This window comes from Lolium rigidum, chromosome 5 (genome assembly GCF_022539505.1).
Source record: "Lolium rigidum isolate FL_2022 chromosome 5, APGP_CSIRO_Lrig_0.1, whole genome shotgun sequence".
Classification (NCBI taxonomy): Eukaryota; Viridiplantae; Streptophyta; class Magnoliopsida; order Poales; family Poaceae; genus Lolium; species Lolium rigidum.
In genome coordinates, this window is record NC_061512.1 from 38000984 (window position 1) to 38018408 (window position 17425).

The following is a 17425-nucleotide window of genomic DNA, read 5'->3' on the forward strand; positions in this document are numbered from 1 at the left end:
AGCGGTTGCAGCGCGGGGGTCACCCCGTTTGATCTCCGCCAGATCTGAAGACGGTGACTCCGCACCACGCGGATCCCACCACCTGGGCTTCGATTCCTCCGGATCTAGAGCCCTCTCGGGTTGGTGGGGCGGGGCTCTGTCGCGGAGAAATCCCAGGCCGGCGGCGGCCGGCATTGGCGACGTCTATGACGCCGCTTTCCTCCTTGGGGGCTACGTCGAGGTACATCGCTTTCCCCTCCTTCCCTTACCCGGGTGAAAACCCCAAGTCCTTCGGATTGGGCGGCGGCGACGCTATGGCGTCGTTCTCCTCCTTGGAGGCGCCACCTTGGGTCTGTGGAAGGTGGTCGGCGTTGTGTGCGGTCTGGTCTGCTTGTGGCGGCAACTACGGAGGAGTTGCGGTGGCGTGGATCTTCTTGCCGTGTCTTTGGTGGTGACTTGGTCCAAAAGCTTGTGTCTTGCCGATTGGTTGGTGTGGTGGCCGGCGAAGCCGTTTGTGGAAAACTCGCGTGTAGAGATGGTCGTGCTCAAGGATTTCTTGTACGACGACTTGGCCTATGTTGTGCATCCGTGCTCTAGTGTGAGCTGCTCTATGAGTCAGGATGAAAAGGCAGGGGCCTTCTTCGAAGGTGGAAACGGATTTCACACCGACGGTGTGTCGCGTTGGAAGGTCATGAAGGCAGGATCTTTCTCCGGCAGTGTGTTTGTCGTCTTCACGGCGTAGTCCTGGTTTAGTTTTCGTTTTGCATACACAAAATGAGACCCATGCAAAGTATTCTTATTTTTTGAGGGAAGAAGCATGCAAAATAAGTATTGACGCCGCCGCATCATATTTGTCCTTGTAATCCTCGTCGTGGATTGACGCATGGATTAACGTCTTCATATTTAATGTCTTCGATCTTATGCACAATTGCCCCACAAAAATGGGACATATTTCGTCGATCCATCTTCAGCCAATGGAACAACATCTGGCGAATTGCCCCACAAAAATCGATCATGCATCTTTTTCTGTCGCTCTGGACTCTCCCCATTCTTCTCGAGACTCCAAAACATTCAGACGCCGCTGCTTGCCCATCGAACCTGGCCCTCGCCGGCCACCCAAACCTCGCAGGCTGACGATGCAGCTCCGTCTCCTCACCCCCAGATCGTTCCCTCGCCGCCGCCGTTCAGGAGGGCCCCAAATCGGGGATCTTTGCGAACCCTAGCAACGGGCCTGCCGGCCGGCGTCGAGTACAAAGGTGCCCGGTCTCGCGTGGTTCGGCTCGCCTCTGGCTGGCCTTGCCGTCGATTTACCGGTCGTGGTAGCCGCTGCTCGTCCAAGGCAGCAAGGGCTGCTCCTAGCCAACCCCGGCGATCGGCCGCCTCCAAGGTCGCCGCAGCGCGGGAGCTCCGGCACACCGCGATGCGCTGCTTCCACAACTTCTTTGCCTAGCCGCGAGCGCGGCATCTGAAGGCCGGGTGGGCGCGTCCATGATCTGGAGGAGCTTGCCCCCAATCCACACGGATGCCGTTCAGGAGGAGCTCGTCCTCAACATCAAGGTGAAAATTTTCCCTTTTACTCGATTCCATGCTCGCTGCCAAGTTTCACAACGAAAGAATATTTCAAAGTACTCTCTCCGGTCGGATTTAATCGGAGGGAGGCCTGCTCATACATGTGATTAGCGAGTGGCTGCGTCGATTAATTAGGTCCGGAGGTAGTAGTTGATTTGGATCCTGCGTCCAACGCAGTAGCAGCAGCAAAGGCATGAGTGAAGAAGGAGCAACAGTATCGTTGCTAATGCTGCCGCTGCTTCATGTCTCTTTGAACGGACTCGACTGACCACTCCACGGCAGTACGGCACCGAATCGATCTTTGCTTTATTTTCTGCTTCATAGCAGAGTAGATCGTGTGCACCTGGCTAGTTGTAATATGCCGGCTACCTTGTCACAAATCGTTCATTCATCCGAAGCAATAAAACTTAACTCCTATCTATTTTGAAGTATGTATTATTTGTTTAAGTGAGTGCTGCTGAGAAGCTAGTAAATATTATAGAGGTACCAGGGCAATGTTAATCTACAAGTCAGAAGGATCCTTGCTCCAGCTTAGTTCTGTATATCAACGTTTTCCCAGTTTTTCTGACCGATATTCAACACATATTGTGTACACTACTTCACCAGATTATTCACAACTCACGGCACATGCACGCTGAGTTAAGTCTACTAGATTTTCACTTATGGCACGAGACGGACTAATTCAAACTCAACAAGTTCAGTAAATAAAGGAAAAACTTAGGTTAAGCGCCAAGATGTTTTTGTTCCCTGTTAGATTCAAATAGGGATCAGATATAAATAATGTAAACAGCTGTAAGCTATTTATTATTGAAGATGTTTGCTAGGTGGCTGTTTTATTTTACTATTATTAGAAATAAAAGTAATTCAAGCATATGTAATCTACCTAGGTGCAATACTCATACAACGGCGACAATGTCGAAGCTCATCTGCAATGGATGACTGAGCCTCTTCACCTATAACCGCGCTGCCACCAGCATAAGCTTTCTTCCGTTGTAACTGCCTCAACTTCACAAGAGAAGGTAAAAATTATTTCTGCAACTTTCCCACTCATTTGTATAGATGTTGGATCAATTTTGATGAAAAATGCCATCTCAGTTGTTGTACACCCACATCATGAATTCTAGGTTCCTTTAACACTGAGGAACCGACGACCCGGTTGCCATAGGCATGGACGAGAATGAGGCCAAGATGGTTGCTCCCAAGGACCATCGAATCTGTATAGTTATGCTCCGTGTGTGGCCTGCTTGGTTTTTTCTTACATGTATTGTAGAACGATTACTTTTGTTAACGCATTCCGTTCTCCTGAATTGTCCTTCCATTCCTATACAATTGTAGTAACTTGATGGGCTGCTAAATAGTACAAGTTGGTGTCCTAGCATGGACCGTCCATTAAGTAGTATTAGTGAATTCTGAACTAGCTGGCATGATTGTCCGTAAACTATAATTGGGGAGAGTCGCATTGTTGGAACCAAATATTGCAGAGCTTTATTCATCAGGATGAGTTGATGACTGGTTGATAAGAGAATGACGATGACTATTGTCTTTCCTTTCCTGAAATGTTATCCCCAAACAGATCAAGCGTGAAAGTGAAGTTTGATATTTCTTAAGAAGTGATCATGGTTTAATAATCTATTGTTTTTGAGTTCCTGAAAATTTTATCTATCGGTAGAAGAATTCTTTAGTTACTTTTTATTCACTCTGTTTCTGTACTAACTGTCAGATTTGCTACCTGACAACCTGATGCTTTTCTTTCTATAATGCATATATGCATAATGGAACTTGAGTTACTAGCCCAACAAGTGCAGATCCATGTTCATTTTACTAAGCAGGTCATCTTTTTTTGTTAGGTGTTTGTGTCCAATAATTTTTTGGTGCTATTTATAGTCTCATTCTGGTGCTATTTATAGTCTAAATCTGGTGCTATTTAATTCTTATCTCTTAACTCAATGAATGAGTGAATTGCCCTAGCATGTTAGTTAGCTTGCTTCAGTTCATTATACTATAGAAAACTGACATAAATCAAGCAGGTTGGCTCAAATTAAAACTGTAAGAAATGAAGTATTTGTCATTCTATTAAACCTGACTTATCAACACTGACATTGTTTTGTATGCAAATTAATAAGAGGGAGACATGGAGCAGCCATCCCTGATAGCCTGTCAATTTTTAGTTTCTACCTGGTGTTTTAGTCGACTAGTGATATTTATGCCACTTTGACACAAAATGGCTACTGTAGATTTTGAATGCTTCTGTTTTATTTAAGTTGCCACGTTCTGCATCTATGTATATGTTGGTGTCCATAGTTTATTAACAGGAAGGTGCTAATATGTCAAAATTCTGGGATAAATTGCTATCTGTATTCTTAAGTTTGGTTCTCACCATATAATTTTCGTGCGAGGGTGTGGTATGGTTGTAGAGAGGCTGGAACTAGGTGAACAATGCAGCTGCTCTCTTTCTAGCACCTTTACTATGCGATAACAATGCATGCACTGAAATCTTGTAACACATCATTCATCATGTGTTGTAACAATTGACTTTGTGCTTGACATTCATTGTTAAGTTATGTGGAATTGCTCTTTGTTAGACCCCCATGATGGAGTTGAATTGTGTGTTACATGAGTTGTGTTGTTTGCACATACTCTGTTCTTCTTTTTCAAATATACTACTATTTTCTTTGTGATGTGGATGTCCAAAAACCATCATAGGGTCATGCCAAATTTTCTAAGACTTTATTTCTTTTCTGCTTCATAGCAGAGCAGATCGTGTGCACCTGGCCAAGTGTATATGCATCGGAATTCTGTAAGGCAGATGACAAGCAGAACACAAGAGCTGCACAGGCACATGCTGAGGCGAAATTTATAAGTATTAGTGGCGAATGAATGGGTTTGCTTGGTTAATACTACCTCTGAACCGATTAAATTGACACCAACTCATGAAGAAGGTGTGCATATGTATGATGTATGCGTGCTTTGATTTAAATGGATCAGAGGGAGTATTAGTTAATAATGGTAAAAATGAAATTTTGGTTTTGATGCCAAAATATATAAGTATTGAACGAAGATGCTATAACTGACAATCACAATTTAGAATTTACACTATTAGCATATGATTTTTCCACAAATTTGTCTTGCTTCTCATAATTCTTTGGGAGAATACTTGCTGCTGGTGCACCTATGAGCTGTTCTATCTGTTTTCTCCAATAGTTAATATATTAGGGGTTCTAGTCATTCTTATGTGTGGTGAGAGGGAACTTGAGTTACTAGATCAACAAGTGAAAATCCATGCGCATTTTACCGAGCATGTCATCTTTTTCGTTAGGTGTTTGAGTCTAATAATTTTATGTTGCTATTTGTAGTCTTAATTTGGTGCTATTTATAGTCTACATCTGGTGCTATTAGTTCTTATCTCTTTAGTCAATGAATGAGTGAATTTCCCTAGCCCGCTAGTCAGCTTGCGTCAGTTCAGTGAAAATTGTAGAAACAATTTAGCTAGACCAACATGATTGGTATTTCAACCTGCGCTCTTGATTTTTTTCCTAGTACCTGTCTTGTTCAGTGAAAATTGTGAAATTATGTTCTGCTAAGAAGCACATATCTACAATTGTGTTCCATATTAACTTCCATGTAGGTAATTACCGTCCAGATCGTCAAAAGGAAGAATAGAAAGGTTGCTCTCTTTCTTTCAATGCATCCTAGGTCAAGTGTTGTGATTTTTGCAAGCTTCGGTAATTACCCAACCCAAGTGAAGTGGTTGTATGATTTTAGAATGCCAAGAAAACTTCCTAACCTGTAGCATAACAACATCCAAACACTTTTGGTTATCCAATTGTGGTTGAGAGGCTCTTTTGTATTCTGTCTGTGTGAGAGCATGTGTGTGATCTCATTCTTTTCTTTTCTGTATAAATAAAAAGAGTTTCTTGCCAATAGTCTTGTGATTTACATAGAGCCTAGACATTGGATAGTGTCGGCAAATCTGCTTCATGAAATCGGCGATTTGATTTATAGTTATCAACCAAACACTATGTTTCTCGGTAGTGGGACATGTAGTCATGTGTCTCTACAATTTCTCTTGTTTTGAAGGTCTTTGTTGAAGTCATCAATTGTTACCTTCCAGTTTTATATCAATGTCATTACCTAGTTTAACGAGTTAAGATATCCGAGTAGAAGAAAAATAAATAACAAGATAAATAGCTCAGTAGATAACATTATCAACTCCTTACCAAATATGTTAATTGACCATCGTTAAGGAAGGGGTTCCTCTTTTATATGGTCACTTAAATGTTCCTCTTTCATTATTGCCAGAGTGACCTCGGGCAAGTTTTGCCATTTTGATCTCGTCTTTGAGAAAGAGGTTGATCTTTCACACACGTTAAAGTTCTGCAGCTTCTTCTCTCTGCATAGAAGGTTTTTTGGCTGACCTCGAAGATTAGATGGATTTTTAATCTAAATAAAAATCTTAATGTATGCATATGATTGTAGTGCTCTTGCGTTTGGAAAGGACATAATCAGTAGCATGTTTTAACTGCAGATGTAGAGGAATAAGAGAATATCATTCCAACACCAAGAAAAATGGTATTCAGATTTCTTCTCTTGTTTATATTTTTCAGTTCATTCATTTGCATTTCTTTAATGTGACTGGACATGGACCTGGACATGCAATTGAACAATCAAATGACCAGCTTCAAATTTGCTGTGTGGACCCATTCTTGCCCACATAGATTTGGACCTTGCATCTTTCTTGTGTGCTATTGCCATGAGGGCTATTAATTGTACAAAGAATTGACATTGATATACATATTTGCAACACAGGACCATGGCTAGAACCTTATAATTGTCATTCGTGTTAAATTCCTTGCTTAAATGCTCGATCTAGTTGTGCCTGAAATGAATGCTTCTGTATGTTGGCATGACTTTGTTTTGTCTTTTTGCTTATCTTTCTAGTTTGTTATAGCACCTGATGATGTGTTCTCACATACCCTGTTTATTCCACTTCAGGTTTTGATCCACGCTTGCACAAATGTCTCAACCTTGTTTTATTTTTGAGAGCTAGAACTAGAATCATTGCAAATGCTCATGGGACCAGAATGGCATATTGCATAGAGAATGAATCTCCCATAATATATGAACTCTACCAATTTAACTATGTTATTTAAGATCTTTACCATGTGGCATGTTCACTTCGGGATGTATTGGCTTTGCTTTTATGAAAAATCAGATTGAGACAATCTGCAGCGCATGTTATCTTCTATGTAAGATATATAGATCATCTCTTATCGCAAATTACTGACACTTCAACTTCCCTGTTTATGGGCCTCTAGTTGCCACCCATTATCTGCGGGTGCAGCAACCTGCCTGTGATTGGTGCGCTCGCTCCCTCCAGATGTCAGGTTTATGACCTCTATCATAGGTATGTCCACCGACATAGAGTTCATGAGGTTATTTAGTTGGATGGTCCAGGAAACATCATCGGTTGCTAGTTGTATTTGTTGAAGTCTTTAGTGGCCCTGCTTTGATTCAGCAAAGATGCATCGGTAAATCTTTTTCAGTTTTCTCTCTTTCAAACTTGTACAAGTGATGATACAATATTGACTCCTAAATTTGAAACCTACTATTTGACTTGTTAGTGTACCGAAGAATTAATGCTTTATGATTAAAACTATACAATTTGGCATTTGACCCTATAATAAACCATATATAAGCTGCATTTGTAATCACCGTGTGCTTAGCAGCTGCTTCCATGTGTATCTACTAGCCTGGCTTATTCTTGTACGTGTAGATGATTAGTGGAGGAGGAAGCGGTCTACCGAACTGAACCAAAATCCCCTCCTGCACATGTAGGAAAGCAAATCACCCAAAACAGGGCTATTATTCTTATGATTTGCGCCTATGATTGATCCAGTTGCACATTATATTTCTTCTATCTTGTGATCGATAATTTTGACCTAGAATTTCTGCTTTGTGCTCATCACCGATACAAACTGAACCGAATTCTCAAAATGCGGTGACTTTACATTGGCAGGTGACCTAGGAGTACCGTGGCGCCTCACACACTGCAAAAGGCATGACGATAGAAGCCATGCCAGAAGGTAATCTCGTTTTCCTCTCCACTAGCTAGTTTCAATCAAACTATGTATCATTTTCTAATCTGTGTTTTATTTTTTTTGTGTTACTTGTTAGGGTCGAAAGAAGATGTTGTGCATCTCACCTAGGCAACCCCGTTGAGTGTCAACTCAGCCATCTTGTGTTTTTTTTGTGTTAGGCCGGTGGTGTCGACAAGGGCGTTGGCAGGCCGGCACTCTCGCAACCCTGTCTTCCTCATGTGGTAGGAGACCTCGTCCCGCTATCGCGGGATGGTGTTGGGTCCGGCGACGAAGAATTAAGTGTTGCCGAGGACAATCACTAGCAAGGTCCGCTCTCTTTGCCCATCTTACTCATACTAGCAAGATCCCATCTTGATCTGATTCGATTTGACTTTGGTGTGCGAAAAAATGAATGGGGAATGCATATCAGATTTCCAATTCAGCCAATGATTTCCTCCATCACAAAAATGATTAGAGAATCCTCATGTTGGATAACTAGTTTGAAAGTTTTCACGTCAAATAATTGAAAGTTTTCACGTCAACTTATTGAGCCTTGTTGTTCATGGCTTGCACTCTTGTGCACACCCTTGCACTTCCTGCTATTGTGAGTGCCACCAATACAATTTGGGTATTTTGTGAGTGCTGCGTCGACCACTCTGATGTTCGGCTACTACTACTACCTCCTGCAGGCCTCCACCATAGATTGTTAGTGAAAAAGTGCAGCTTTCACGTTTGATGAATCACGCAGGATGCAACATGTATTACTGACGCATGCTTACTTGCTCGATTAATTTTGCCTGCAAATATTGCTTCTTGTCAGCATGCAATCATGGTTTTTGAGCCGTTGTATAGTTGTATGTAGCTTTCTCAAAATCATGGCTACTCCCAACTAAACAACGACTGATGGCGGCTATACAATGATTTCCGTCGACTAATCACTGAGTCACAGGGTTGGCGAATCACATTTGAGTCGGGAGTCAAAAACCTTGCATGTGCTTGAACCTGACATGCACTTGATTGATTAAATTGTGTGCTCGAGTAGAGAATTGCACTGCATGTCATATTTGGAATTTTTGACTGATTGTCAAGTGAATTATCAAATTGATGAATCACCTACCTTGTGTTGACTTTGGTAGGATTCTTGAATTTCTAGCTTAAACCCTGATATCTAAATGGCTACTTATGACCTCTAGGTTTTTTAATAATCTTGATCTTCTAGAATACTTAATTGTCTAGTACACACTATGCTCATGCTAATATTCTTCTAATTTGTCGTCAATCTTGTAAAACATGCATGATCACCAGAGCTGCTCAAAAGGATAGTTCTATTCTTTTTGTATCAACTCCTGATGGCCCAATGCCACATACAAATGAGCATATTCTTCTAGCTCGACAAGTTTCAAATTTTGAGAACTCGTGTCTAGCAATTTGTCTGTTTAGCATGTTGCTTTTGCAATAGTGAGCATACGGACTTTTATTTTTCCTGTTTTTAAGGTTGGTCTGCCATTACTTGTTTTCTTGAACAAAGTTGACGTTGTTGAAGAATTGGATATATTAAAACTTGTGAAGATGGAGCTTCCAGCTATGCTAGCATTTTTCAGTTACCAACATGTGTTTTTGGTTGGTCCATAATGTTCCTGTTCTTAAGTGTTATTTCACTGTCTTTTTCTATGATTGAATGTTATTGTTGATCAAGTCACCAACTCGTTGTTTTGAGATCTTGATGTATTGGCACATGTTCTGTCCACTTAAGCAAATGCCTGATGACCTGACCTGACAACATTTTTAAAAAGTTAATCAATATATTTTAAGTTATAAAAAGAAGCTAACATTTCTTGGTCTTCAAAGGTCATGTTTCTTTCGCTCAAGAATTTTGTAGTCCTTCCGATTTCTAGCCGATTTTTCTAGTTACTAAGAGAGATTAAATTATGATCAGGCAACATGTTGATAAATTATCCTACTATTGTGATTATTAGTAGAAGCTTGACACTCAACCTGGAGTACCAGGTGTTGAGATACTGATTTTTTCTATGTGTTTTATTGTTGGATTCTAGTGAGTGTTGCCTTACATCTTGATCATTATCTCCAATCCATTTTTCATTATATGATGAGGGGCTACGAAGCTGTTCGTCAAGGACTCGTGGTTGAATTTTTTTTTTGTTTCTCGTTGTCGAAAAGGACAAGCATTAATTAGTTCTTGGTCTTTCTTCTTACAAGTGAAACAGTCATTACAAGTGCAGATTTAACCTATCTTTAGTCCAAGCAGTATTTAATACATCAAATGGATTATTTTCTTTTAAAACCTCTTGTTATTGATAGACAATATATATGCATGATGAGTCACTCAGCTACTGAATTAAAGCTGACATACATGCTCACTATAAAGATATTGGACACGCCAAGCCTCTTGATGCTTGTTGCTTCTTCATGCTTTTTGTTTACTGATCTAGGCAGCTCGTTTGGATGATATATGGTGCACAAGTGTAGTCTGTTGTTTTTCTTGATGATAGATAGCTGATGTGCATGTCAAACTCAGTTTCTTTCCTACAGGTAGCTACCTGATGTCCATACTAGCTAGTTGTTGCAGATTTCTAATTATTTAGTGGGCATATGCAAGCACTAGACCTATTTCTCATTATTTAGCTATCAATCAATCAACATTCTTTTTCTCATTGATTCAATATCATACGGATATTTCTGAACCTCATTTATCTAATATCGCTGGATCGTCTGCTAGGTGCTTGAACCACCGTCTAAACCATCTCAAGAAGATTTAGAAGACCCTCCGGTTCATATTAATTGACTCTAATATGGATGCATCTAGACACATTTTAATTCTAGATACATCCATATTGAAGTCAATTAATATGAATCGGAGGGAGTAACAAATATTTCTCTCTTTTTATAGTACACCATTGCAGGTATACTCTCCTGCACGAAAAAAGATTTTGGCAATGCTCACCAGGATGATGTTCTTAGTAGAGTTAAGATTGATGTTCCGGTCCTATTTAGTCCCGACATCATTTTGGCACTGCTATCTTGTGCTAATACGAGCTCCTTGCGCGTCTTATCTTTTAGTCAAATTTTGATGTTTGTGTTCTTGGGCATGGGCACACGGCCTCTCGTTCCTTACTCCCAAACGTTCTTTCTGTGAGCACTAGTGAATGCATTTATGTTGCTATCAATGTGATCTCGCTTCTGGCTTCAATCTTTGTATGCTATTTCGCAATCAGATTCGTTTCTTATGTTTGGATACAAGGCGGAATGGTTTAATGAAAGTGTTTTGCTACCCGTGTCCTGTTACCAACTATAATTTTTGTTTTGTTCTCTTGAAGGTAAAGAATGGACGAGCCACCGATCGTCGTTGGACTAGTGGTACCTGCAGCGGTTGAAGTGGAACTGGTTCATATTCTTGGACCTGATGGATGTGTAGCTAGCTAGCTGATCCATACTTACTTTGGTGGGCAGTGTGTTAGCTAATGCTGGTTCATAATCAAGCCCAAACATGTTGTAATTTAGCCTTGTCGACAGAGTTGGTACTTAGTAGGTTATGGTAGCTGGTGGACTGTGGAGGTATTAGCTATCACATATCTGAGTTGCTAGATTTTGTATGTATAGCTTGTAAAATTTGATCAATAAATATTTATTTTTTGGGATTTTTCATATGTCCACACGAGAAGACTTTTTTACTGCTTTCTGTGGTTGTTCTTGTGAGTCTCAGTAATTCCTTGTTGCATGTGTGCCTTTGAGTATATGAATTGAGCACCCTCGCCACTATATGTGTACGAGTAGAATGCAAAAGTCTAAACTCCATGCACGGTGTAGTCGTCCTTTTTATCTTCGGGTCATGAAGTTATTGGCACTACAAAATTGAAAAGGGTATGCAAATTTCTTCGAATGGTAAAATAGTCTACAAAAATTAAGGACGCTGGTAAAAAATGTCCCTTGTATCTCCGTGTCATGGAAGTTAGGCGTTAATTAATTACTCAGAGATTAAAGAGTTTCCAGTCTACAATAATACAGATAGAGAATCGAGGAGGCGCCCATCAATTACTCTATATGGTTAATGGCACCACGTGATTAATGAGAGAATGCCAAGTCATCGATCCATGACACTTCGTATCTGAACCGTACGTGTATATCATCCTCTCCACTCATCTTTGGTCATCTTGCTTACCTCTTTTCCCTCCAACCATGGCTGCAGTCCATAAGTAGAAGCTCGTCGTCACAGTCCGCGTGCGGAGAGCGTGTGTGACTTAGACTTTGACTTTTACTTGTCGAGGAGAGGAGAGGAGACGAGAGGTGAAGGACACTCTCAGGTATCGGAGGAAGAAGACACTTTGCCGTCCTAAAGATCTTCCTAATGATTGTGTCCACGAGCTCTTGTTGCAGGTAATCCATCCATCTTCCCGTGGATATTTCTTTTAAGTTTTCATTCTTGGGTTTCAGATTGAGTTGTGCATCCCTTGTCCCTTGGATTTGTACTGACCGGAAAAGGGCCACTGACGGGTATCTCTAGAATCAATTTATCCTCTAACATCACCTCTAGTTGTATCCAAATTTTCTCACGCTCAATCCACCCAATCCCACCTTAGATCAAGATCACAGTATGCCCATTGAGGAGGCGAGGGACTTGCCAGGATCAGCGCGGACACAGCTCGAATCGTCTCCACCGAGGTCACCTCCAGCACGGCTATTGTGCAAGGATGAAGAGGGACATGTGCGGCGAGGCTCACAGCGCGCCATCCTCCGCGGTCATCGGCGTAGGTGCTGCTAGACGGCTACTGAGAGATGGGGAGGCCGCGCCGCGGGCTACGGACAGGGAGAGGTCGGAGGCCGTGAGGCGCTCGATGAACTGCATCGCGTGGATGTTCTCTGTAGAGGGGATCAGCCGCGCTGGATCGGGCCGCAGGTGACGCCCGTCTGAAGCTATGTTTCTCGGTGACTGGATAGTGGCTCATACAAACTTTGGTGCCCTGGAGGGTATTTTTGGATATTTAGGCTTGTATTACCTGCCTCTAATGAGAGATATGAATTAGGCATAATATTTTACGAGGACAATGAACAGAGAGACTAGGTGTATTCAGGTGATCAGTTCCATTCTTTTTAAACTCCAAGTCATGGTATGACGAGGCTGGTTGATTTTAGACCAGTTCTAATGACTGGCTTCGCATTTGCTTGTTTCTCTTTGTTCTGTACCATATTTTGTGTTCTTTTCTCAGGACATGCAGCTCATGGTCGGATCCCTTTTTCTGTGTGGGGATTGTGGGATCCCTTCACAGTTCCTTGTGTGGTAAAAGTGATCATTTTGTACTGACAGATAATAGTTATCTAGCAATGCTGTCGTGTTTGGTCTTCTTCGTACAAAAGATTAAAAGTGATCATTTTGTACTTTATTATTGCCTCTTGGGCATATCTCCAACATTGTTTGCACAGCAAGCCCACGGGTCTAGCATATGACCATGTTTATATTGCTGAATTTATTGTTTTCTCATCAAACGATCAAGTTGAATGTTATAAATTTGCAATGGTTGTTACAGAAAAAATATTGCACTGGTTAGAGAGCTCAATTTGTTTTTTTTTTTTTGGAAGAACATGGAGCTCTGGTTTCAAACATAAGAGGCCAAAACAAATGGAGCTCTGCATGGCTGTTGCTCTGGTTCCGCCTATCAGTTTCACCGTCTCGAGGTAATCGACCAGCCAATCCTCGGGATCTTGCAGACCATCGAATTTTTTGAAATTATCGGGTAACTTAAACCCTGAAGGAACTCGAGTTTTCAAAGCACGGTAGCCCACACATATCCTCTTCATCTATCTCTGGGGAATGCCGATTTTCTCTTCTATTTTGACGTGCTCTATCCACCCGTGCTTGTGCTGCTGTGTCTCTTGCTCCACTTGTTCTTTCGGGACCTGGTGCTGCTGCAGTGGGTCGTGGACTATTTTGCCTTGCTGATCATTCGGGAGGTGTAGAAGCGAATGCTGCTCCCATGGCTCCACACCCTGCCATGGCCATGTTATACAACGCTTCTCTTGGATCTCCGGGAGGTGGCTTGGACGCTAGGATGAAAGCTTACGTTGCCATATATCCCGCTTCCGGTGTTTTGGGAATAATATTCCCCCTCGTGTCGATTGACATAAAAGACATGTCGAGGTTTTGAACCAAGTTTTCTCTCTCTGCTTCAGGTATATTTTGCAGACGAGATCTCGCTCTCCTTCGAGCTTCCCTGTGACTATCTCCCGAAGTTCCTGAATGTTGGCTTAGCTCTGCCCTTCGCCTGCTTGATGCGGAGGCTGCTTCCTGCCTCCTGCCCAACTCGATTTTCCATTTCTCGAGCTCCCTCCTGAAACGTGCAAGCCTATATTGATACGCTTGTGACTCCTCAGGTGTTGCCGCAATGGTCATTGGTTCTGTACCATCGATAGCTCTTGCGACTCGATCCCATACTGCCTGCGGAAATCGCACCATCTCTCGTGTTCCTGTTCCGATATATTTTGTTCCCAAACCTCGCGCGAGATCTGCGGGATCGACATACGGATTTCCCGCATCGTCGAAAGCCACTGACGTCGCCGGTTCTGGCCGGCTTGGTTCTCCAATTGCGTAGATCTGATGATATTTTGGATTCTGAACTTTGTCGGGTTTGGTGACACCATCATAGAGATTGGTGAAGACCTTTCCAACAATGATGGATCTGTCGATGAAGTTAAAGTTGTCGATATCGCTCGAGTCATTGCTTATATAGGAGTCCGCAGATGACTCGAAAGACATGTCGCTGAAGATCTTGGCGATTTTTTCACTTGCCCTGGAGCCGATGAAGCGTGGCGATGAAGTTTTCTCGTCGCCTGACTCGATTGATGATGCTGAACTTGAAAAATCGGGATCGACCGCTGACAATCCCGACGAGATCGGAATTTCGAGACGGTACGCTCCTTTTTTCTCGACGCGGAAGTGGAACTTTCCAAACGTCATCTCCATGGGCTCCTCCAGATACGCATATGCATCCAAACGGGAGGACGGGTGAGGAACAAAATCAACGAGACCAGTTTCGATCTGTTTACCTCTGTCCATGGCGTTGCTTGCTACCGACGAAGTCGACGATCTTGAACGTGCCATCGAGATCAGATCCTTGACACCTCTAATTCCCACAGATGGCGCCAATTGACAAGGGATTAACTTATCAATGCCTACGTATTGTAGACTAGGGTTTTAGTCGGAAGTAGAGGGCAAGTAGATCTCGAAGGTTTCAGCCGAAAAGTACTGGACGATGTAAAAACTAGGGTTGCGTGAAACAATCAACCGATCCTCTCTTTGTCCCTCGAGATCTACGACGATTTAGGGTTTTCACCGCATAACCGGATCATCCTACTCCAGGTTGGGCCTTGCGGCCACGCACGGTGCTCGTAAGCCGATCCTAAACAAGGCCAGAAAACCAACATGAAGTTGATCCTAGGAACATCCCGTTTAGGACTTGCGAACGCCACCCTACGTGCCACTGGATCCTCCCCCATTGTAAGGCCAAACTATTGCGAGATATTAAACTAATCCTTGTAGAACAAGGAGCAATCGTAACGGACCAGATCTACTAAATAATGATCAAGCGGGGTGCCGCCCCACACCCGAGATAGGCGTGAGGACGGCTAGATATGCAAGGGTTGCACTACGTAAGCATGCTTAAACGAAGAACAATGCTAACCCTAACACATCTAATGATAACTACGTTGCTCGCCATCAAAAGCGCTTCAGTACGAGCAACGCATGAACAACGTGGGGCTTGTGCTTCCTAGATCGCAAGATGCGATCTAGGCAGCATGTCGCTTACCTGATAGAAACCCTCGAGATGAAGGAGTTGGCGATGCGCCGAGATTGGTTTGTTTTTGGGGTTGAACGTGAGTTGTTGTTTATTCCATAAACCCTAGGTACATATTTATAGTCCAGGGGACTTTCTAATGAGGGCGTGCACTAAGCCGTGCACGACTAAGATTCTATCTCTTATAATAAACTACTAAATAAAGATACACGGGCAATTCAGCCCAAGACCCTTCGTGCCAGGCCGCCTTAGAATTCTTCCACAGGTAATCTTCCAAGCCCGGCCCACCTCTGGATTCGTCTAAAATCTGGTGATAACAAGTACCCCTTAGCATAGTACTACACGGGTACTCGATTGGGAATCAACCTCACTTTTTACAATGCATCAATCGTGTGATTTCATGTCATTTTATCAGACTTAGAGCATCTCCAGCCGCGTCCCCCAAACCGTTCCCTAAACGGCGCCAAATTTATTGTTTGGGGATGTGTTTCGTTTGTGTCGCGCTTGGGGGACGTCGCTCCCCAGCTGCATCCCCCAAACGCCACCCCCAAACTTTAAAATACTATTTTTTAGTTTAGTAGATAGAAGAAATGTGTAGGTAATAACGATGTACTAATATTGCTGCTAATATTCAAAGCCGGGCAACGTAAAGACATTACATATATAAAAAAGTTACATATAAAAAATTAAACTACTACTTCTTTGATGGCCCCGCCTTGTCGTCCTCAGGGTGGCTGTAATATCCCAGGATTCGAGACGGTTGCGGGGTAGATTTTAGAAAGGGTTGTGCATTGCATCGCAAAACTAGGGGGAATTTTGCGCTTAATTGCATAAAACCTAAGAGGGAACAAGTTTCTCTCTCGACACCAGCTAGGGTTAGGGTTTCGAGAGTGCGACAAACTTGGACATGATCTCTTCTGGAACTAGAGTTTTGAAAAGAGAGGGGAAACATTTCATCTCTTATCTTAAGTTGCATGATTGAATTGAAACAAGTTTGAGTTTTAAATTCAAACTCAAAACACACTAAGTCAAATTATAATTCAAATAAAGAATAATTCATATACCAATATTATAAATTGGAAATTGTGAATATAAAAAGAATACAAATAATTATGAAAATCTCATTAGAGAAATTTGAGCTTTATTGATCATCAGACATAAATACATTGTCAATTACAATACTCAAATGAATTATATATTACATAACACATTTCAGAAATTGAAAAAGAAAAAGAAAAAGGAAAATTACAAAGACTAAGAACTTGCTAAACTACACTACATGATCTTCATGAACTTCTTGATCAACATGTGTTGGAGACATCCTTGATCAACACTTTAATCCCTGCATACACAAACAACAAACAACAATGATCATTAAGCCAAGTGGCAAAGCCACTTGGCAAGTTAGCAAAGAAATAGGAAATTGAGGAGGATAACACCAAACAGGTCGAGTTGATCCTCACACACAAGTACCAACCATGAGTAGTGCAAGCAGCTCACAAGCATGCTTGCATGAGCACCAACACACAACCCCAATGGCTAGTCACCAAGCCAAAATGTCTGGCTGTCGACCGAGGAAGTGATCAGAGGAGGAGTATATAAACTTTTCAGTAGCCAAACCCTAGATTCTCATCGACACAAGCTTCTCAGGGTAAGAACAGCAAGAACAGATAGAACAGGAAGAACACTAAATAGCCAAAGCCACTCAGTAACAGTTCCACCAAGAACTCCTTGCTGTTGAACAAGGAATGATGGAGTAGACCAGCACCAGCAAGCCAGGAGGAGCAGGGCAAGCATCAGCAACCATACAGAAGCAAAAACCCTACACCAACACCATCTAGGAGCTGCCAGATGGTTTTGTCCATACAAGTTGCACATGCATGATTCACACAAACACACAAGGGTAGAAAACCCTGTTTGATCATCATTTGGTCATAGACCAAGTGAGCATGGTAAAAATGGAAAAGACCAGTGATTTGATCAACCTAAGTCACC